This window comes from Pinus tabuliformis, chromosome 6 (genome assembly GCF_031772625.1).
Source record: "Pinus tabuliformis cultivar Carrire ecotype Pingquan chromosome 6, CPIR1, whole genome shotgun sequence".
NCBI classification, from domain to species: Eukaryota; Viridiplantae; Streptophyta; class Pinopsida; order Pinales; family Pinaceae; genus Pinus; species Pinus tabuliformis.
In genome coordinates, this window is record NC_142292.1 from 1,648,186,028 (window position 1) to 1,648,209,718 (window position 23,691).

At 36.4% G+C, this 23,691-nt stretch overlaps 1 pseudogene; it reads right to left on the reverse strand.

Moving 5' to 3' along the window:
• Positions 1–842: 842 nt before the first annotated feature.
• LOC149265281 (F-box/kelch-repeat protein At1g26930-like) lies at positions 843–1,751 on the reverse strand (annotated as a pseudogene).
• Positions 1,752–23,691: the final 21,940 nt, after the last annotated feature.

Sequence of the window (23,691 nt, forward strand, 5' to 3'; positions counted from 1 at the left end):
TATTTTTTTTTTAAACAACAAATGTTAAAAAGAAAATATCAAAAGTAATAAATAAATGAAAACATAATTTTTTTATTTTTTTTATGTTGATTTTATTTATTTATTTAGATTTTGTTTTAAACAACAAATTAAAAAAAACATAAATTTTTTTAATTTATTATTTAAGTTGAGATTTTTTAAGTTGTAAAATCAACAAAATTTTTTATTAAAACCTAATAAAGAAAAATTCTAAAAATAAACTATAACTAAAATGAAGTTAGTTCTTTTTTTTTTTTTTTTTTTTTAAATAAAAATAAGAAAATCACAAGAAAATTATTTTGTGTTGTTTTGATTTTTTTTATTATCCAAAATATTAAATAAATAAAAACGAAATGTTTACTTATTTTTTCTTTTTCTTTTTTTTATTTTAATCAACACACAAAATATTTTTTTGTTTTTATTTAAATAACAAATTAAAACAATTGTTTTGAATTTATTATTTATGTTGATTTTTTTAGATTTTTTTTAGTTGTAAAAAAAACTAATTAAAAAAAAACAACAAACCGTAAGCAATAATGTTTGGGAGTAAGTGACTCCGTGCATTGGAGCTCACAACCGCCGGCAATAATGATGGAGATGTATTGCTCGTCAGCCTAGAAATGGCGGGCAATCTCCCACCGCTCGCAATATCTTGCCAATGATGTTGTGTCTCCATAGCTGGATCGCCTCCCTGCCAGGATAATCATCAATGTTGATGTTGATAAATTTGAGGCCCGTTTGTCTGATAGATCCAGCTGTTCGGCACTGCTGACTCTCCAAAGATGACAACAAAATGATCCTACCCTTAAAGGCGGGTTCTACAACTAAATCTTGTAATTGTTCACTACTGCAACCAAGGGAGGTGCATGGGCAGCTGCATTGCCTCCAAGAAACATGTCTGGAATCCTCCTCCATGTTTTTGTTTCAAGGTTATATTCTTCACCACACGTAAGAGATTTTGTATTGCTTATCATCCCACTGATGACATAGAATTTGCGATCCATGAAAAACCCTGAGCAGAGCTTTCGGGGGGAATGCATATCTAGCAATGTTTCCCAAGTGCCACGCTCTGAATTATAAAGTTCTGCAGATCTAAGCACACCCCCAGTCGAATCACAGCCCCTTGCCACAATCGTAATTTGCTTATAACTGGCGGAACCAAACAAACACCTAGGCAGATTCATCGGCGGTCCCCTATACCAGCTATGTGTCAAAATACTTTACCTCCATATAGCAAATCCCGTCACCTCCCTTCCAAAGACAAGCAATTTTGTCCCAACAGCCAAAGATTCCTTGTCTGCAAGTGTAAAACAGTCATCAGCAGGCATCCTGGGCAAGCGCATCCAACGTTGTTGTGTGGGATCAAACGCTTCCCATCGAGCCAGATTGCAGGCCAAGTAAATCCAATGCTCCACTATTCTGAGCTGTCTCCTCAAAATGTAAAGATCCCCGCTTCGAACAAGCAAATTCAACCTTTGGTTCACCAAAGCCAGTGCACCATAATCCGATCTCGATGATTGAGCAAAGCAATTCCTCGCCATGTCCTCATCATAGAGTCCGGGAATAATGTAATCATCAGATCCCTCACAGGATTCCCCCTGCTGCTGCCCGGAAGAGCAGTCAACAGACTCCTTCAGACAAAAAAACAGAGGACGCTTGCGCAGTAAAGCTGCAGATCCTCGACCTAGATTAACATTTTGACCTCGACAATCTCCTCATTTTCCGATGCGGAAAATCACTAAATAATCCCTCCTTACATTTCCCATCCATCCCACCCTTGATCTTAGGCAACTCAAGCACATATGTCAAAAAGTACCAATGCTGTTGTTGCTCTAGTTGCTCACAGGAACTCGGTAAAATCTGTGGCAATAGATAGCCCTGGCTGTCCAACATCGCTGGAAGAGCTTTAAGATTTGTGCTGGAAGAATCTTAAAGCTTTTTCTTGACAGGGAAAAAGCAGTTTTGCAAATCAGAGTGTCGTCTATGGGAATCGATACGTGTTCTGGACGCTCCACTATAACAAACATAATCTTTTGTAATTATCTGAATTTAGATAACTCATTGAGACTCAAATTCATTTAAAAATATATTCATTATTTTCCCAAATCTGAGCTTTTCCACTGCTCAACGACATTCGTTTGAATTTTTTTATTAATAGATTAGGTGGCCAAGTCTAAACGCAAAACCCTAATGTTTTTCTTCAGCTCACAGGCTTCTCTGGTAAGCTTCGATAATGTCTTGAAGCTCTTCTTCATTCCGGCCAAGCAGCGCCTCTCACGCCGAAATCAGATTCTGGAGATCGTCCAATCTCGGCTTCAGGATTTTCAGTTCCATAGAAAACAGGCTCGTTTTCTTTTTCTTCACCTGGAACATCGCATACATATAAGGTTCGATCGACGGTGGCTCCATCCTCTTTATCAGCTTCATTCTTCTCTACATTAGTGCTCTCTTTTTCAATATTTGAACTCTTTTCTTCGACACTGTTTTTCTTATGGTCTTCACTATCAACATGTTTTTCGGAAGTCAATTTCTCATCTGGAACTGAAACGTTTCCCATCCTTGAGTTTCTCAACGATATCAATGAAAGCGACTCGAAGGCCCTCATTCCTTTGCATTAGAAATGCAATATCACCGGCCTCTGGGTTTCTCTTCTTCCCATGGAGAATCGGGGCTATTCACCCGCCGCTGCTCCACATGCGGGTTGGCAGATTGCCCAGCAGCAGCAGCATCATTGAGAATGAGCATGAGCACGAGCAGGCAAAGTATCGCATTATAAACCTTTTTACCCTTCATCATCAATTATTAATCTCTTCCTACTTTATGTCTTCGCCAAAAAACGACTTCCCAGACTCAATGCCTGCAATACACACGAGAATGGTTGAGGCCCTCTCAGTGAGCAGCTAAGAAGAACAGAAGAAAAAAAAAATGAAATTGAACCTATCTCTAAAAACAAATGGTTAGTTTTGAATTTTTTTTTATTTTTTTTTTTATTTTTTTTTTTTTTTAATGTTGTTTTTATTTAATGTTTTGCATTTTGTTTAAAATATCTAAAAACCAAACAAACAAACAAAAAATGGTTATTTTTTTTATTTTTTATTTTTTAATAATAATATGTATATATATGATACATATATTATTATTATTTTGTGGAAATTTTTATTTTTTAAATCTAAAATTAAAAAAAAAAAAAAAAAAAAAAAAAAAAACTAAATATCATCTAAAAATTTAAAGATGTTTTTTTTCTCATTCACAAAAAACTTTTATTGTCATATCACAGGTCAATTTTTCAGCAAGAGTATTTTTATTTGAAAGAAATCAATGGATTTTCTGATCTTCCTGATCGCACGAAGCGCAGGAAGAGAGCATACTAATCGCTTGATTTGTTTTTATTTATGCTGGGGGGTTTTAAAAACACTGAATTTAAAACTAGCTAAATACTAAAACATCAGAAAACTCAAACTTGGAAAACTCAAACTTGAACTCCTTTATGAAGATCCTGTTGTCACCAGGTTTCACAAGTTAGTTTTTTTTCTAAAGAAAAATACTAGAACTGAATTAAATTCCTAATGCCTGATCCCTTAGCACCATCCCTGGCAACGGTGCCAAAATGTTGGGCAATTTAATTTCTTAAATCACTTTCATTAAATTATCAACCAGGGAAACTCATAAGCTTGTGATGATGCCAGCAAAATATATGCGGGAGTAGGCAACTAACTCTATGTCTAACTAAATTATTTACGATTCAATATAATATGCAAGGGAAGAGGCTCCTAATTGAGGAGGTCCTGGTTGTCCTTCCCTACAGTATTATAGATTGAAAAGAAATCATTGATTGCATAAAACTAGAAACTTGAAATAAAGACAAGAGAATGAATTTAATTGTTGTTCAGATTCAAGTAGAGAGAGAGACTAACTTAGTCTCTTGATTGTTCCCTCATATATGGATCCAAACTAAACTAATATTCATTCATAAGCATAATAAATGAAATAACTTGAAACTTAAAAGCAAAAGAATGAATTCCAATTATCATGCAAATCAAATAGAGGAAGAGCCTAACTTAGACCCTTGGTTGTCCTCTCATATGCTAATAAGATTCTAATTTAAAACTCATTTATCAATCACAAACAAATCCTCAAACATCTAAGCAATTAAATGAAATAAGATCTAATGTGAAATAAAATGTTTCTCTCATCCTTTTAGAGTGAGCTCAATTCTCTTAAGAACAAAGTGACAAATTATTCCATATACTACATTAAGGCAACTTATATCTAAAACTATAAAATGGAAATTTATGTAAAATGAAGCTTTATTCTATTCCATCATAAGTTGGATACATGCTCCAAGAGTCCTCCCCTTTGGAATGGAGGAGGTACTCCTATTTATACAATGGGATGAGATAACAAACTCATAATGATGATCCACTAATCTCTCCTTTGACCCACATATTTCTCAACCATCTAGACACATAACCCTATCCTCCATGATCTTCTCCATGAGGTCCATGATCTTCTCCATGAGATCATGATCTTTTCCATGAGGCTTATCTTATCAAATTCGAATTTGATCATTCAAGGCCACATAAAGATGCCCTGGAAGCTTCCTTTATACCTACACATGTCAACAAACTCATTCTAATTGTTAGGTATAAGTATAAGCATATTATTTTCTAAAATTTAACCATAAATCCACTTTAAGATGTTAAGAATTAATAAACTTTGGAAAAGCATAGTTATAACCCAATAATGAGGTAAATGTAATGATGTGGAGGTGGAATGGAGGTGACGTGAAGGTAAAATGTGAAGATATTGGTGAATAATGGAGTGAGAATAAGGACAATTTTGAGGCCCAACAATGGGGTTAGTATAGGGAGCTATAAGGATATACCATGACAGCCAAAGTGTAATTTTCTTGGCAAAGAACCCTGTATATCATTCAAAGTCAAAGCACATTTATGTTCAGTATCACTTTTTGAGGGATATGATAGAAGACAAAAAGGTGTTGCTAGTAAAGGTGGACACTTTGAAGAAGACTACAGATGCATTGACAAAAATTTTGAGCTCTGAGAAGTTCTCTTGGTGTATAGAAACAATGGGCATTGTAGGGTTGGATAAATGACCAAGCTCTCTTGTGGCCCCCTGTGGAAAGAAAACAACAAGTGGGAGAATGTTGGGTTGTGTTATATTCTTTCCACGACTAGCCCACGTAGTTAAGGGGGGCAGAGCCCCCCCTTCGTTGTGTCGATTGTGTAGCGAGGGGAGTCACAAGGGGTTTGAGCGGTGCAGGTAACCCCACCCTATATTAGGCTAGGCGGACCTACCTATGGTTCTGTGCATGATTTTCACACATGGTTTTGGGTGCGATGGTTTTCAGTCCATGGTTTTGGACGCGATGGTTTTCGGTCCATGGTATTGGATGCTTCAACATGTATAAATATGTATTGTAACATTGAAAGGAACATAATGAAAAAACAAACTGGTAGTCCTAGTTTTTGGATCCAGGGGAAAATATCTGTGTATATGTGTTTTATGTGTTATGCTCTCGCATTATTTATTTTCTGTGTTTTAGAATTCGTATGCCAGTAATTTCTGTACGGGGTTAAAACCTACAATCAGGCAAAGCTTAAATGTAGATCAAGTTCATTTTGTTCCTATGAAGAAAGAATTTTTCTTCAAGTTTCCTAAAGCAGTGAGGCCCTTCATTGTAAACACCAAACAGGCTACCCAGGAGGTTGAAAGATTGTTGAATGACATGTGTCTTTTACAGGTGGCTGGGTGGGCTTATGACCCTCACCAAATTATTTCAAAGAAAAGACTAGAGAATGGATATTCATCCTTTGTACATGAAATCAGACCTGAAACAGAGAAATTGGCAAATGGAGGTTTGAAAAATACTCAGGGGATAGAGATTGAAACCCCTAGAATTACAGAAAAAGGGGTCAACAGGGTTAGAGAGGAAGTTATTGATCTAGACGAGGAAGAATATGAAATAGCAAAAAGGACCAAGCTTCAGGATGTAATGTCTTCAGCACAACCTAGTTTGGTCATTCAGTTAGGAGAAACAAAGGGTGCCCCAGCTTCCCCATCTTCCAAAGAACCTGTTCATGATCAGGTTCCTTTAATTCAAAGTATGTTTGCTCAGATAACTGAGAGAAATCATAAGGTGAAGTTGAATATGGAAGCTCAAGTTGAGTCTCAGGTAACTCCTGAACAAACTAGATTGCTATCTGCCATGGATTTGGAGAGAAGCCGACTGAAAATTGCTTTTTCTCATCCTACTGAAATATCAGTGGGTGGGGTCTACTAGAAATTTCAAGACTGTGAATTTAACTGTTGACACTCATAGGCTTCCAATGCTTGACAAGATCAATTTTCATATGCAAACTACGTAATTTATCATAAATGATCTACATAAGACAAATGCAATAGTTGTCAAGGTAGAAAAAATGCTAAATACGGTGATTCAGCAATTAAAGTTGGAGAAATCCAACTCCAAGGCTTTGAATGCTTAGGTGGATGAGCTAAATAAAATTATTATTAAAATTGGTGTCAACCCTGACGACCAACCTGATGTTCAAAAATTATTGCAATATTCCAAGTCAGAGATTGGGGTTTTGAAAAAGAAGTTGAATCTACCTACAGGTGATCATCGCATAGTTGCAGGGATAGCTGAAATAGAAGATGAAAAGGAAAAGCTCCTATAGGATGTGTTGCAGAAAACTGAAGAAGTTTCTTTACTTAAAGAATCTATCGATAAGCTACAAAGACAGGTGGCCACTCATGTTTGTACAATAGTAATTCTAGCCAACACAAATGATCCAGCAGCACAGGTCTTACAGTTGGGAATGGAGCTTAAAATGGCTGAGCATGATGTAAATAAATCCCAAAGAGAACTAGAAACAACTTGCAAGTTATTGAATTTGAGTGAAGAAGAAGCAAGAAGGGAGAAAGATAATGGAAATAAGTATAAGGAAGATCTCATGAGGGCTGAAGATGAAATCAAAAGGCTAAAGGAGAGAATGAAGGGAAATATGTCCCTAATTCAAGCCAAAGAAATCCTGTGGGATGAAGTCATTGAGGTTATTAAGGGAATTTGGGTGTTTCTTGTGATTATATCAAAAGAGAAAACATTAGTTTGGGATATGGAAGAGGTGGTCATAAAAAATAAGCAAAAGGATCTAGATAGATCAAAGTTTGCAAAGAGGATGATAGATTTCATTAACTCTAAATCTACTGCAGAATTGAAGGAACATGACATGGCAACATAACATCATGTGCAATAGATTTTAACAAAATGATTTTCAGGAACATCTACAGGAATACTGCTAAGAAGAAGATAAATGAGATGAAGGCAGCAGTTTCAAAGTTTAACATCCTATTTGATAAAAGAGTTAGGGCTGGACTTCCTTCTTGCTGGGATCTACAGGGAAACTTGCTGCCATGGAAAACATATGAGACTTTGCTAGTTGAGGAAAAAATCAATGTTGATGATACTCATGAAAAGACAGCAGTATTAAAAGGAGCCACCGCTGTGAACTACCTGAACAAAGATTTTAAACTTCTCTGGATGGTGAAAACTCTGTTCATAGACAAGACTACTTATGGTAGGCTTACAACTTGCAAAATAGCACTTGACAAGTTAGAGGAAGCACCAAAGTCAAAGTTACCCTTATGGAGAAATTGCAAGGAATGGATGATAGAGCACCAAAGATGCATCAGCAAGACCACCTACTCTAGCCATAGATTCAAACAACGAACAGCAATCACCAACCATACTCTATTTTCTGTTACTTCTTGTTATCTTATTTTCTTGAGAAGAATGAGGTGTCTTTTACCCTCTAATGTAATATTCTGTAATGAATTTTACTTTAGGTAGTTAGAAAGGGTAGTTAAGAATTTTGACAGTTTGGGTAGTTATCAACTGTCCCATGATGTATAAAGGAGGAAAAATTATAGAAAAAAGGGTCCAAATTTTGAAGAACCTAGAGACTATGATATTGTATTCTTGATAACTTGATGATTAATGAAATAATCAAGAGTTTTCCACACATTGTTGGGTATGATTTTGTAATTTCTCTATTATGCATTATCATGTTTCTTCCTTCCTTTAAGTATGGTAATGAAGTTTTAGGTCTTTATTTACTTATGTGAATGAAGTGAAAATTCCTTAAAAAGCACTCCTATATTTAAAGTTCTAACTTCTATATTTCTTCTAAATTACAGATAATAGTTTCTGTGAAAAGCAGCATATTATCTCTAACTTCTCAAGGCATTCTTCACACAACATCTATATTCAACATCACATGGAATTTTGAGACTTTCATATCAACTAAATATTAAGGGTTAAAAGTCAGGTCCTTCAGGCCCTTCACATGAGGATACATTATACAAATAAGTGATATGTATAATAAAAATTAATGTCTTAAGCACAATTTCTACACATCCAGGAAATTGGTTTCTTAAGGGACAACATTAATTGGCGCCATTGCTAGGGAAGAGAAATCAAGAACATTTTTTCCCTGGGGTTTTAATATTTTCCTCTAGTTTTTCAGTGAGGAGGAAATATTTGGTTGTATTAAATAGAAAACAATAACTCTGGCTTCCAAAAGGCCTCGTACGAGGTCAGATACCTCACAACAAAAATCTCAAGCCCTTTCAAACCCTAAGAGACTAGTTTCCAAGAGGGTTGGAAGGCCAAAAACTCCATTTACACCAAGTCCTACACTATCTGCACTTGGCAGTAGTTCAACACATCTTTCATCCAAACATTCTCTTTTAATTCACCAAGAGCTACCTTTTACATCCACTTCATTTCAAGAACTCAATTGTCAAGAACTGTCTTTAGAGTTTGTTTCTTTCTCAATATTCAAAAATATATCTACTATAGTTGTTCAACCTGAAGATATAACTACATTGCCACCTTTTCATACTTCATTTACTCCTTATACAAGTTTTACATCTGCTGGTACTCAAGGTTCAATAAGTTCAAGTACAAATGTGGTAGCACCTGCATTCTTGTTGAATAGGTATGCACCTATTCAGTTGCCACAATAGTTGAATCCAATGCCTCAAGAATAGTTCAAAATTCTTCCTCTTTTCTTAGGGGAGGATGAAAAAATAGCAGAGAAGCATATAGCAGTGTTTTGTAATTTTGCAAAAAATCTTAATGTTGAACACCTAGATTTTGTTTTAAGACTTTTTGTGCAATCCTTGGATGGTGAGGAAATAAAGTGGTTTAAAGGGCTTCCTAATAACTCTATTCCTACATGGGAAGAGATGGAGTACCAATTCACCCAGAGATGGGGAGAGAAATGAGACCATGGGTATTCACTTACAGAGTTTAATGCTATTAAAAAGAAATCTGATGAAAGTATTGTTGAGTTCATCAGAAGGTTCAATAAATTTTACAACAGTATTCCAATGGAGATCAAGCCCCCTCCTACAAGTGCAAAAATAACTTTTGCAGGGGCATTCAAATCAGATTTTGGGTTCACATTAAGGGAGAGAATATCCACAACCCTTGATAAGATCCAAACTGCTGCTTTGGAAATAGAAGTAAATCTGGTGGTTGCAGGAAAAGCACCAGAGGCACAACCTACCCAAGATAAGGGAAAGGCCAAAGTGGAATCCTCTCAAATTCAAACATTAGAGGATATGAATAATGTGATTAAAAATTTGTTTAGTAAATTGATTAAATTGGAATTGGAGAGTAAGAATTCCCAGAGGAAAGTACAACAAAACAAAAACTTTAATCCTCAATATAGAATACAACCTATGCAAATTTTGCAGAAGGAGAGAAAAGACCAAGATAAGGTTCAAGCACCACTTTACTTAGAGGAAGATCCTAATGAAGTACCAAAGCATTCCAAGGATCATGATGATCATATTTCCACATTGTATGCAAGAGATGAATATGAACTAGGTGTTGAGGGAGAAGAATATACTGAAATAGATGCCATTTATGATGAAAATGAAATTGATGAATTGGAAGCAATTTACTGATTTTATGCAGGCGGAATTACATAAGAAATATGACTTGAGATCAAGGAAAAGGTCTAGAATTCAATAAAATGAAGGTGAGTAGCAAGTTCATGCTCCCTTACAAAAGGTGACTCCATAAGAACCACAGCCTGCAAAACAATTAAATAAAGGAAAACAACAACAGAATACAAATAGGAAAGGTCCCGATAATCCATGAAAACTAAAAATATGCCATTCTTCTTCATGACCAGAACAATATTAGCTAGCCACTCGAAATAATCTATAGGCTAGAAAAACCTAGCCTCTAAGAGCTTTTGGATTTCCGTGCCCTTGGAAGGACTAACTTTGATTGAAAGAAAGGTATTTTATGGAAAGGAGGAGCTACTTTGTCGTTTATGAGTAAGTTTAAGAAGTAGTTGTTGAACCTTCTCTAGATACCTATATGGCGAGAGAATGGCTTTGTATCTTTTCCACTCTACTGAGTGGTACGGGCTTCTCCTCTCCCTTTGGTCTTTATGCGGATGAAATCGACAGGGGGAGCAAAGGGACAGAACAAAAGGAAAGTAGACGGACGTGAAAAGAGATGGAATAGAAGCTATCTTACCACTTGCATTAATGATATTCTTCATTTGCTTAGCTTACTATGACTAGTCTCCCTTGCTTTGGTAAGCCAGATGCTTCAAGGTGAGTCTTCTCAAGATAACATTGATAAAATTTCTTTAGAATTTTTTTTTCCATTCCACAAGAGATTTCAGTGATGAATAAAAGTGAGGATGAAACTGAAAAGAATACCAAACAAGTCCATGTATTTAGTCTCACTAAAGAGTTAGAAAAAATCAAAATTTAGGTGCCCCTCACAGAATTGGTCAAAACACCAGTTTATCAAAGAGAGATTGCTAAGTTTATCAACCTGTCTCAAAATGTGAATATAAATGACACTGTGAATCTTCAAGAAGATAAACTAGTGGTAGGTTTTGGCCCACATGTGGAGGAGGTAGATTCTTCAACACCTCCTTTCTACATTTGTTTATTGATTCATGATTTTCTCTTGCATAATTGTATGTTTGATTCAAGAGCTTCACACAACCTTATGCCACTATCAGTAATGAAACAATTAAACCTACAAGTTACTAAGCCTTATAGAGACCTTTATTCTTTTGATTCAAATAAATTCAAGTGACTGGGGTCATTAAAGATATGGTGGTGTCATTAGCCAAGATCCCAGCTAGGAGCTTGGTAATGGATGTAGTGGTAGCAGATATCCTTGCTAGGTTTGGAATGTTGCTATCTAGATCATGGGGGGCTAAATTGCGAGGAGTTCTGAAATTGGATTTTACTTATGCCATCATACCAATTTTTGGTGGAGAAGAGAGAAGGTTGTACAGAGAAACAAGATTTTTTAAAACAATCACAAAGAATAGAGCAAGTAATTCACCTATGTACAACCAAGAAAAAGATGACTTTTCTTGTTTCATGCTGAATGACAATGCAGAGTTGGCTAAAGATAATTAGAGGCAGCTTACTTCAGCCTATGTAAATACAGAGCTACAAACAGAAGGGATGTGGAAGTGTTTCTTTGATGGAGCTTATTCTAAAGAAGGAACAGGTGTTGGTTTCCTTTTAATTACACCTCGAGGTAATATGATCCCATTTTCTTTTAAATTGGAGTTTGAAGAAACTAATAATGTGGCAGAATATGAATCCTTGATCCTTGCTCTTCAAACAGAAAAACAAATGGGAGTCCAGTCAATTACCTTTCTTGGATATTTAGAGTTGCTTATAAAGCAAATTAAGAACCTTTTTCAAACAAAACACCCTAGGCTCAGGGCATATAGAAATGAAGTGTGGGACATAGTTGATAATTTCTTTAAGGCCTTCAACATACAGTTCATTCCAAGAGATGGAAACAAATTAGCAGACTCCTTGACTATGGATGCTAGTACCTTTAGGCCTCCCATAAATCCAAAGCTAAGATATGAGGTTGAAATAAGGCACGGGCCTTTTGTTCTGGGTAACATAAAACACTGGTAGGTTTCTAAGGATGATCAGCAGATTAAGGAATTCTTGACTATGATTGAAAATTTTCAGGGAACTAAAATTGATCAAGATGTAGATGAAACAACGAAAGGTGCAGAAGTAGGTTGTTTTAAAAATTCCATAGTTAATCAAAAAATATTCAATTGAAAGATAATATTCTGCCAAGGGGACTTGTCCCTCTTGAAAGAATTTTTAACTCCAATGATGTAGCTGTTAGTTCAAAGAAAATTTCATAGGATAAGCATATTCACGATAACAATATTGGAACCCAAAAGGAGCCCAAGTTAGTCAAATTGTTTAAGGGAGTTCCACTTAATTATGAGAGATATATTGAGCTTTTCAGGAATTACACTGATTTTTTTACTTGGTCCTATGAGGATCTCAAGACATATGATGTAAGCATTATTCAGCACAAGATTCCCTTGAAAGAAGGGATTAAACCATTTAAGCAGAAACTTGGGCAGATCAATCCTTTGTTTTTACCATTGATTGAGAAAGAAGTCAAGAAGATTCTTGACGCCAAGATAATACTTCCACTCCGATACTCTGACTCGGTGGCCAATTTAGTACCCGTAAGGAAGAAAAATGGAGAAATAAGGTTATGTGTGGATTTTAGAAATATGAATAGGGCTTCCTTAAAAGATAACTATCCATTACCTAAAATGGATTTAAGATAACTATCCATTACCTAAAATGGATTATGTGTTGCAGAAGGTAACTGGATCATTTAGAATGTCAATGATGGATGGGTTCTCTAGATATAGCCATGTGGTTGTTGATAAAAAGGATCAAAAAAAGACTGCCTTCACAACTCCTTGGGGAATCTTCATGTATGTTCGAATAATTTTTGGGTTGATGAATGTAGGTGCAACATTTCAGAGGGCTATGGACATTGCATTTGTGGGTGATAAGTTTGTAGTGATATACTTGGATGATATCACTATTTTTTCTAAGTCAGATGAGGAGAATTTGGACCATCTTAGAAAGACCTTTGAGAAATGTGGAAAATTTGGGCTTTCTTTGAATCCTAAGAAGTCTATTTTTTCTCTAGAAGAAGGCAAACTACTAGGGCACATTGTTTCTAGAGATGGAGTAAAGATAGATCCAATAGGGTGCAAGTTGTGCGAAAAATACTCCTTCCTAGGAGTAAGAAAGACATTTAAAAATTTCTGGGAAAAATAAATTTTTAAGGAGGTTTATGTCCAATTATGTTGAAATTGTAAAAGATATTACCAATATGCTGAAGAAGGAAAATGAAGTACATTGGACTAAGGAAGCCAGAGAGTCATTCTCCAGGATCAAAGAAGCATTACAAGTAGCTCCCATTTTAATTAGCCTTGATTATCAAAAGACCTTTCAATTTTTTTCATTTGCATCACTTAATTCAATAGCTATTGTTTTGTTACAGAAAAATGATGAAGGAAAAGAGTAGTCAGTTGCTTTCTTTAGCAAGATTCTTAGAGATGCTGAAATCAAGTACAATATCCTTGAAAAGCAAGTATATTCTTTCGTAAAGGCCCTAAAGGCTTTCAGGACTTATGTGTTTCAATCACAGATCATTGCTTATGTGCCAAACACTACAGTAAAGGATGTCTTAGTCCATAGTGATGTGGAAGGCAAAAGAGGAAAATGGGTAGCCAAGATCCAAGAGTATGATCTGGACATAAAGTGCACAAAGCTAGTGAAAGGGCAGGGACTGGAAAATATGTTGACAGAGTCAAATTTTTAGGCATTGGGAACCAACTTGCTAACACCTGTAAATGAGGAAATAATTGAAGAAGGTGAAGAAAAATCAAACCCAGGTATGAAGATCCGATATAAATTTTTATGTTCAAAATGGTACAAGCACATATTTCATTATTTATGCTTTCTCTCTTGTCCCCATTCATTGGATAGAACAAGATATAGAGCATTAAAAATCAAGGCACAGCCATATGTGATTGTGGAGAGCAGATTGTATTAGAAGGATCCCGTGGGAGTTTTATTGTTATGTTTAATAAAAGATGAATCTACAAAGGCAATTAAAGATTATCATGAGAAGCTATGTGGTAGACATTATAGTTGGAAAGCTATTGCACACAAAATCCTCCAGGCAGGATTTTATTGGCCCACCCTATCTGGTGATATATATAAGTTTGTCAGAAGTTGTCAGAAGTGTCAACCTTTTGCCGAGAAGAAGAGGTTAGCTCCCTTGCCATTGATCCCAATCTTCATAGAAGAACCATTTAGACAATGGGTACTAGACTTTGTTGGAGAAATTAACCCACCTTCAAGTGGATAGCACAAGTGGGTTCTTATAGCTACTGATTATTTCACCAAGTGGGTAGAAGCTATACCTACTAAAAGGGCAAATGACCAGGTGGTGATGAAGTTTTTAGATGAAAATATTTTTAGCAGATTTGGATGCCCTGTCAAACTCATAACTAACAATGCTCAAGTGTTCAGTTCAATTAAGTTTGTTTCTTTTTGTTAGAAGTATAATGTCATTTTATCTCATTCAAAAACATATCATCCTCAAGGAAATGGATTGGCTGAATCCACTAACAAAACATTGATGAAAATTCTTAAGAGAACTATTGCAGAGAATCAGAAAGACTACAATTCAAAATTAAAGTTTGCTCTTTGGGTTGTCTGAGTGACAACAAAAATGTCTATAGGTAAATCACCTTTTGATTTCATGTATGGAACTCAAGCTCGGTTCTCTAGTCAGCTTGTGAAGCCTGTTATTGCAATGATTCAGGAGACAAAAGAAGAGCCCAATGCTCTAATAAGAATGATGCATAAGGTAGTGGAGTTGAGTGAAAGTAGGGATAAGGTAAGAGATAATTTGATTATGTATCAATCAAAAATGAAGGAGATTTTTGAAAAAAAAGCCAAAGAAATTTATTTTAAAGTTGGAGACTTGGTATCAAGGTGGGATACTAGAAGAGAAGATAAGGGCAAACATGGGAAGTTGGATCCTCTATGGTATGGCCCATTCCGGATTATAGAAGTGAAGGAAAATAATACATTCTTTCTAGAGAATCTTGATGGTGAAACTTTACAAATGCCTGTGAATGGGCAATACCTCAAACATTATTTCCAATTCTGAAGCACAAGAATCCTATCATTGTAGATACCATATTGAATTCATTGTACAATTTCCATAGAATTAAATTTGGCAAAGAAATATATGACTACATGCCTGAGATGAAGGCACTAATATGTGGTTCATAATGCTTCTATGGAAAAATAACTATGCCTAGGTGGAGCCAGATGTTGTAGCATCCATCGTCATTTAAATTTCATTTTCAATTTTATCACAAAAAATAAAATAAAAAATCAAATATTATGTTCTAGAAACAAAATAAAAAGAGAATGTGAAAGACTGAAAGTAGTGATTTGTTTTATATTATTGATGGCTTTCAAATATGATATAAGGTGGGGCCCCCACCCATATGTTAAAGTTCGAGTGGTATCACAAGATATGAGAAAGCATGGGATTGAGAAGCAGTTAAAGTGCTCTACGGGGGAACAACAAGCACGAGTTATAACTCAGGCTCAACCCCTACACTTGACCATGATGTCAAGGTGCTTGATCGAGATCTACGGCCTGATATTGCTACAGGGGTTCAAGCCCGATGAACCTCCCGTACACTCACTACCCCCACAACGGGCCACCCCCATCACTTCACTCCATGTCGCCTGCTCCACGTCATCCGCCACCCTCAGTTATTACTGTCGACCTCATCCACTGTACCTCATCACCTCATCTGCCACTTCATTCATTAGTTGCATTAATTGTAGTTTTTTTCCCTCCGTTTGATTATCGTATAAATAAAAGACAAGCCAAAACCCCGTTGCATTAGTTTTTTGTTTTAGTACTAAGAAACCTTGCATCTAGTTTAGTAGTTTGAGTTAGTAACTGTCCTGGCAACTATCACCAGCAACTGTCACCTACAGTCACCATGGCCAAACAAGTAAGTTCCTCATCAGTTATCCATACCCCATTGATGGATGTCGAACGAGATATTTCTGATACCCTCTACACAATTAAGCATCTTTCACTGTATCAAGAGGTCATTCTGAACCATAAAAAGTCTCCTATATTCATGGCAATGGTTAGGTCAGGTGTTTTAGCTGCTTTTATCCCTAGAACTCATTTATTCCCTAAATTTATTCAATGGCTAGCCTCAACAATGTACCCCAAGAAATTTTTTGTGATGAATCAGTCAAGGGAGAGTGTTTTTAAATTTACCTCACAATTAATACACCAAGCTTTGAATTACCTTGTGTCAGGAACTTACACCACCTTCACTGAAGAATCTCTGATTTCATATTATCATAACATGTCTCCTCAGGAACTTTTGTTGGGTGCAAGAATTGCACTTAAGCAAACTCCTCAACACTTAATTGTCAACCGAGGGGATTCGTAAACTTAGAGATGAAGCACAGGCAATGCCAGAGATGGTATGAATATTTCTAATGTCAATCCCTACTTTCTTCAAAGGAAAGATTGTAGAATCAAATTAAAGGAACAAAAAGGGAAACTTGAATCATCAAAATAATCTAAGACTAGAACAAGGAAGAATGCATTTGCAAAAGGGATTCAAAAATAAAGGAGAAATCACTCTAGCTGACTATTGATTAACTACTGAGTGTGTGTTTTTCCTTAGCATAGACACTTTAGCAGTCTTAACAGATGGGCCCTTCAAACCTGCTTATATAGAGATTTCCTTCTTGCACTAATCTATCTTACACTGGTGTAGTCTGCTTGCACTAGTGCAAGAATAGAAGTTTATGCAGAGGGTATAAATGGTGTCTGTACTAAAAGTGTTTTCCTTCGTGCAAGGGCTTGAACTTTCTCAAGTTCAAAGCACTCAGATCCCATGGCAAGAAACTGGTTCTTGCACCAAATCAGAGCTTCTTACACTTAGTATTTAATTCTTGAAATAAAGCTTAACTACTGCAAGTGTTGTGAAATCAAATTGCACACATAAAAATGAATGTTTCTAATTCTAACAGAGTGCATAAAATAAAGAAACAATCCTTATAATTTATCCTGTCATGAAGCATTAATGAAAGAAAAAAAACTGCTGGAAGTAAACTAAAAAGGCTTACTGCATCACACCAACGTGCATTGGTGCAGGTTCATTTCTCCTGCTTGTACCAGGTGGGAAAACCAAATCAAACAAAACTACAAAAAGTGAATAGCACACCAACGTGCACTAGTGCAGGGTTATTTCTCCTGCTTAGACCAGGTGGGGAAAACCAAATCAATCAAAATTGTAGGAAATGAATAGCACACCAACGTGCACTGGTGCAGGGTGATTTCTCCTTCCTGGACCAGGCGGGGAAAACCAAATCAATCAAAACTGCAGGAAATGAATAACACACCAACGTGCACTGGTGTAGGGTGATCTCTCCTGCTTGGATGAGGCGGGGAAAACTGAATCAAAATCAAATGCGAGAAAATAAATTCTAACTACTTCACACTATGGATCCGCTTTCATTTAAACAGGAATTCATGTGTTGTACATTAAATCACACTTAGAAGTATAAACATAAATTAAAAGAACAAAAAATAGGGTTGGATGGGACCTAGCCAACCAATGCGTTTCCATTTTTAAATCAAAACACTGCTCAGCACTTTATCAATTCATCAACTTTTAAACAAAAATACGATTCATGAAAACATAAGGTGGAGCTCCTTTCTTATTAATTCATAGGGGCAAATACATGCGTGATTACACAGTCCAGCCAATATTTGGGCAATAACAAAGATACAAGCCTGTTACTGCCTTCTTGGTTATATCTCCATTCTATACAAACTTATCAAAAACTATCTCGTCCTATTTACTATCCTCATTATATAGATCCTTGGCCAAAGGCCAAAAGGATCATTTAACCGATTACATAACTAATATGCAGAAAATAGCTTTTGGCCTTCAAAATTAGGCAATTTAACAAAACTGACCGTAGCCAATGTCCAATTGTTCATCCTTCATAAATCCAGTCTCTGCCACCTTTAGATTGCCTTGCTGGCGTGGCTGGAGCTCGGATGCCTTTAGATCTAACCTGCTATTGTGGTTGAAGCGGCGCAAAACAAGGCAGTGATCAAGGAGGTCCGGATCTGCTGCAAAGATTAGTTGTTCTGGCACTGGTGCGAGGTCCGATCCTACACTAGGATCAGCGGCTTACTGTAAGCACTTTGACTATCAAACAACATTGGAAATATCAGTAAGTTACAAGAGTGATTATAAGCAAGAAATCACGTAATAAATAGTTAATTAATGCTAATTTAAGTTAAAAGTATGAAATATAAAGTTCATGCGAAATATGTCATCGTTCTTGGACTAGTGCAAGATGAGGGTGTGTAAGAGAGGTAAAACAGTGGTAAATGGTCATTATTTAGGAAGGGAAAAATGGCCAAAAAAGAGCAAATTAGGGGGCTAACATCCTCCCATCCCTAAACTGTTGTGTGTCCTCACACAACTCTTTACCTCTGCAAAAAACTTCAAAACTTTAAGCACTCTCGCTCAATCCTGCTCTGGCATACTGTCATCACCCTGCAATGTTTCAGACTTCTTCTTTTTGGTGCTCTTTAACTTCTTGGTCACCTTTTTAAGCCACTTGAAACATTGCATAGCTTGGTACTTCCAAACTTTAACTTCCCTTTTCTTCTTCTGGATTTCTTCCGTCAATTCTCTTCTGATCTGTTCTTTGTCCTCCTATGCTTTGGCTACAAGATGCTCTAAATTTTGTACCTGAAGTTCTAACTCAATTACCTGAGCATCATGAGTCACCAATTCCTTCTCCTTTTCTGTTTCGATAGGAGCTGTGTCTTTCTCAGGGACCTCCATATTTGCCATGGTTACATCAGGAAACTCTTCTCCCTCTGGTCCCTTTTCTTCTGGTTCTTCCTGCTCTGGTTCTTCTTCTTTCGGTTCTTCCTCCTCTGGTTCTTCTTTGCCCACCTCTCCTTCTCCTGCTTCTTCCTCAAATTCCACCTCTTCTTCTTTTTCTGCTTCATCTTCTATAGGGTCTGCCTCTTCTTTTTCAGGTTCTGCCTTTTCTTCTTTGGATTCTGCTTCTTCTTCTTCTGTGGGTTCTTCCTCGTCTGGTTCTTCTTCCTTTGTCTCTTCTTCTTCTGCTTCTTTGTTTTCTGCTTCTTTCTCTAGTTCTTCTTCTCACACTGGTGCTTCTTCTTGTACTGGTGCAAGAGGGGATTCCACGCCCCATGGGCACTGTGTTTCTTTTCCTTCATTAGAGACTCTACTCCTTTTCCGGGGATTTTTTATAAAATCGGCCAACAAAGCATTGTCCTTGACCTCTGCAATCTTGGTTGCATCTGCAAGGACTGATAGGTTGTCATTTTCAGGGGTCGAAGTGGTCTTTTCAACTGGTGTGCCAGCCGTCTTCGCATTTGAAGGCAAGGCATTCTTTGCTTGTTCAGATCGCTTCCTTTTTGCACTGGTGCAAGAAGGAATTCCCTTTTCATTTTTTCTCAGGCTCTTACTTGTGCCAGTGGGGTCCTCTATCCCCTTTCCAGTGGTTGTCCCTTTGTGCAACTGTTTTAACAGTGCTTCCCATGTCATACCTTTCTCTTCTAACTGTTTCAGGACCAAGATTTTTATCGGGCTGTGATGATATAACCTTGTGCCGACCTAGTTTGCCTTACCCTCATGTATGCTTTTAGCCATTTTCTCCAAGCTTTTGAGCAGAAAATAAGGGAAATTCATCCTCCACCGGACATGCTGGTCGGCTTCAAAATGTTGCAGCATTCTAAAGTGATATACCAAGGTGCGGGTATATCTTCCTTCGCAGGTCACAAACTTTTGTAAAATGAAAAGGAGGTCTTTCCACTGACCCAATAGGGCACTGCGTGAAACTCCTACTTTCTAGTCTACCTCTATCCTTTTATCAACGACGAAACACTTCCAGCATCTCCTTTCTAGCTTCTGATTCTTAAACCATTGTTCTCCAATGTTCTCTAAGCTCATTGTTGCTGCTATGAATTCCTCTGTGACTTTGAATTTAAGAGGCCCAATTCTCACTCGGTCGTTTCTAAAACTCCTTGCGAACTATATAGCCATTTCCCTATCATACTCGTCAAGCTTCTACAGAAACGGAATAAAACCAAAGTCTCGCAATAGTGCAAGACTATTGTGATACTCAGCGGTCTGCTCTATTTTGCTGAGAGACCGGGGTTCATTCTGAACAAGCGACATTGTTGCTTAACGGCTATGAACAGTCAAGTTCTGAAATTTTACATGCAATACCAAGGAAATTGGTCCTTATAAATAGAAATCTAACTGTCCACCATCCTTTCCATCGGATCACCGGTTCATTTGCAATATATGCACATCATCTTTTTGGTCAGGCCAGATTGGTACTTGCAGTGGTGGTTTAATGGCTAGGTGAGGTAATAATTATGAGTGAATGACGTTAAGAATTATGGCAGAGAGGGGTAATCATGTCCAAGCAACAGTTAAAATATTCCCACATTCCTTTATAATTCAAGAAAAGAACTTAGCATTTATTAAAAAAGATCATGATTTCTAACTTAAAAACACCTTGTACTTTAAATAATTTCTCCTAGTTAGTATGATATCATAAGTACTTAATCGGTTAAGTGAAAGGACTTCATATAGATTTCATGATGACCACTTTCCTATGCCATATGCTATAAAAATAACTTGTTCTATGTTGCTAACGTGGTGCATGCTCCACTGATCTGCTTGCACCGCTTAAATCTGTTGGTACTTTTCTGCTTATTTTATCATATAGGACAACATGCTTGCACTAATGCAAGCATAATATCTAAAACAGAGAATTTAAATAAAATGTAGGTTGGATTTTCACATGACTTCCTCAACTTATACTGAAAATTTGCTTCACCCTTTCTTGATGCTTCAGAGCATATCCTTTTGCTCTTTGTGCGAGATCCTACAATAAATTCATGAGGGAATAAAGAAGTGGGAAAGGGGAATTTTCAGAATGGGAAGGAATTCTGTTACAGGGATTCTAGGAATAGTACCAAAAGAGGGAATAAATAGAAGTGGGACAGAAAAAAAAAAATTCAAGGGTAAAGTGGGATTTTTTCGAAGCGGACAGGGTAAATTTAGAAGAATGTGGGAAGGTTAATCATCTGGGATTGAAGAAGAAAACTAAGGGAATATTACGAAAGTGGAATATGAAGAAAGGCAGAAAAATTTCTAGAAGGTCTGCCTACACTGGTGCAAGAAAAAAATAACTGTAGCGAAAATTGAGCATTACTTGAGTAAAAATATCCATGCTAGTTACCCCAACTGTATCAAGATTGGTTCTACTGAACCTGCTTTTACCTGGTACTAGCTAGCATATCTAAAGATCAAGCAACATTTTCTTTTTATTAGAGATTTTTTATCTCCCTGCTAGCAAGTTGGTTAGCGAACTGATTTTCATAATTACAGGAAAATATTTTTTCTTTACTTTTTTTAATTTATATATATATATATATATATATATATATATATATATATATATATATATATATATATATTATATTTTTAAGAAGAAAGAGAATTCATGTTTTCAAAAGGTTGGTATTACCATTCACCACTACCGTCCCAAATTGTTGTTGGACTTATTGTGTAAAATCTTTCCTGGTAGGTTGCTAAAAATACTTCTTTAACCTATGTCCATTTACCAAGAATACTGAATCTTGTCCATCAATAGTTTTAATTTCTACTGCTCCATTCTCAAATACTCAGATCACTTTGTAAGGTCCCATCCAACATGTATGGAATTTCCCTTTAAAGATTTTAAATCTAGAATTGTAAAGGAGCACCCAATCACCTGGTTCGCATTGCTTTTTCTTAATAGACTTGTCATGCCACCTTTTACGTTGCCGCTGAATTAGTATGTTCTGTTGAACAACATCCCTACGAAATTCATCTAACTCATTTAATTGGAGAATATGTTGTCGTTGTGCCTCAAAGAGATCTAGTCCTAAGTGAACTATAGTTCTGAAAGTTTTGATCTGGAATTCAATTGGTAACAAAACCTATTTACCATATACCAGCTCATATGGTATATGTCTCGTACTATTTCTCCAAGTGGTTTTGTATGCCCACAAAGCCTTTGGTAATAGTTCATCCCAGTCCTTCTGATGCATATTAACTATCTTTGTAAGAATGGACTCGATCACTTTGTTCGTGGATTCCACCTGGCCATTTGCTTGCAGGTGATACGGCGTGGATTTCCTATGCCAGATCTTATATTGCTCCATCACACCCTATACCAGATTAGAAATAAACTGCAGACCATTGTTAGAAACAATTTCTCTAAGCACACCAAATCTAGTAAAGATTTTAGTAAAAAGAAAATCAACAACAACTTTTTCTGTAGCAAAAGAAACAGCTTTAGCTTCTACCCATTTTGTAACAAAATCTGTACAAACCAAGATATGATTTTTACTTAATGATGTTGGATTTATTGGCCCTATAAAATCAATAGCCCATTTTTCAAATGGCTCAATCATAACTTGAGGGCATAAATGCATTTCATTGGTTTGATTAGGCTGGCCCATTCATTGATAGCTATCACAATGCTTGACATACTATTTGGCATCCTTAAACAAGGAGGGCCAATAGTAACCAGCACGCAATACTTTATATGCAGTCCGCTTATCAGTGAAGTGGCCTCCACAAGGTTCATCGTGAGTAGATTTCAAGATGTCAAACACTTCCTCCTCTCTTACACACCTACGGATAATCAGATCTGGACCAGTGTAAAAGAGATCTCCTTGAATCTAGGAATATGCAGCACTTTTCTGAACAATACTCTGCTTTTCACGAGCGGACAAGTGGGGTGGTGTTTTCCCAGTAACCAAGTAATTAGCAATGTCAGCAAACCACGGGGAATCTATCAACACAGCAAAAAGATGTTCATCTGGAAAATCATCATCAATAGGAGTTGCTTCACTAGGATTATCTAATCTAGAAAGAAAATCTGCTACAACATTAGATTTTCTTGGTCTATCAACAATAGTAATATTAAATTCCTACAACAATAGTAACCACCTAGTCACTCTACCATTATTTAATGGTTTATTAATCAAATATTTAATCGTGGAATGATCAATATGTACAAATACTTCATGTCCTATAATATAGTGCCTGAACTTATTAATTGCAAAAATTACAGCTAAAGACTCTTTCTCTGTAACTATATAATTTAATTCAGCGGAAGAAAAATTCTTACTAATATAATAAATAACATAGGATTGTTTTTTTTCCTCTTGTCCTAAAGCTATGCCAATAGCCAAATCTGAAGCATCAGAGGAAATATGAAAAGGCAGAGACCAGTTAGGACCTCTTAAAACTGGTGCATGCACTAACTTTTCCTTCAATGTTTCAAAAGACTGTTGGCAAGCTATAGTCCAAGAGAATTCACTATCCTTAGCTAGAAGTCGAAAAAGAGGAGAAACTATCTTAGAAAATAGAGAAATCACTCTAGCTGACTATTGGTTAACTACTAAGTGTGTGTTTTTCCTTAGCAGAGACACTTTAGCAGTCTCAACAGATGGGCCCTTCAAACCTACTTATATAGAGATTTCCTTCTTGCACTAATCCATCTTGCACTGGTGCAGTTTTCTTGCACTAGTGCAAGAACAGAAGTTTATGCAAAGAGTAT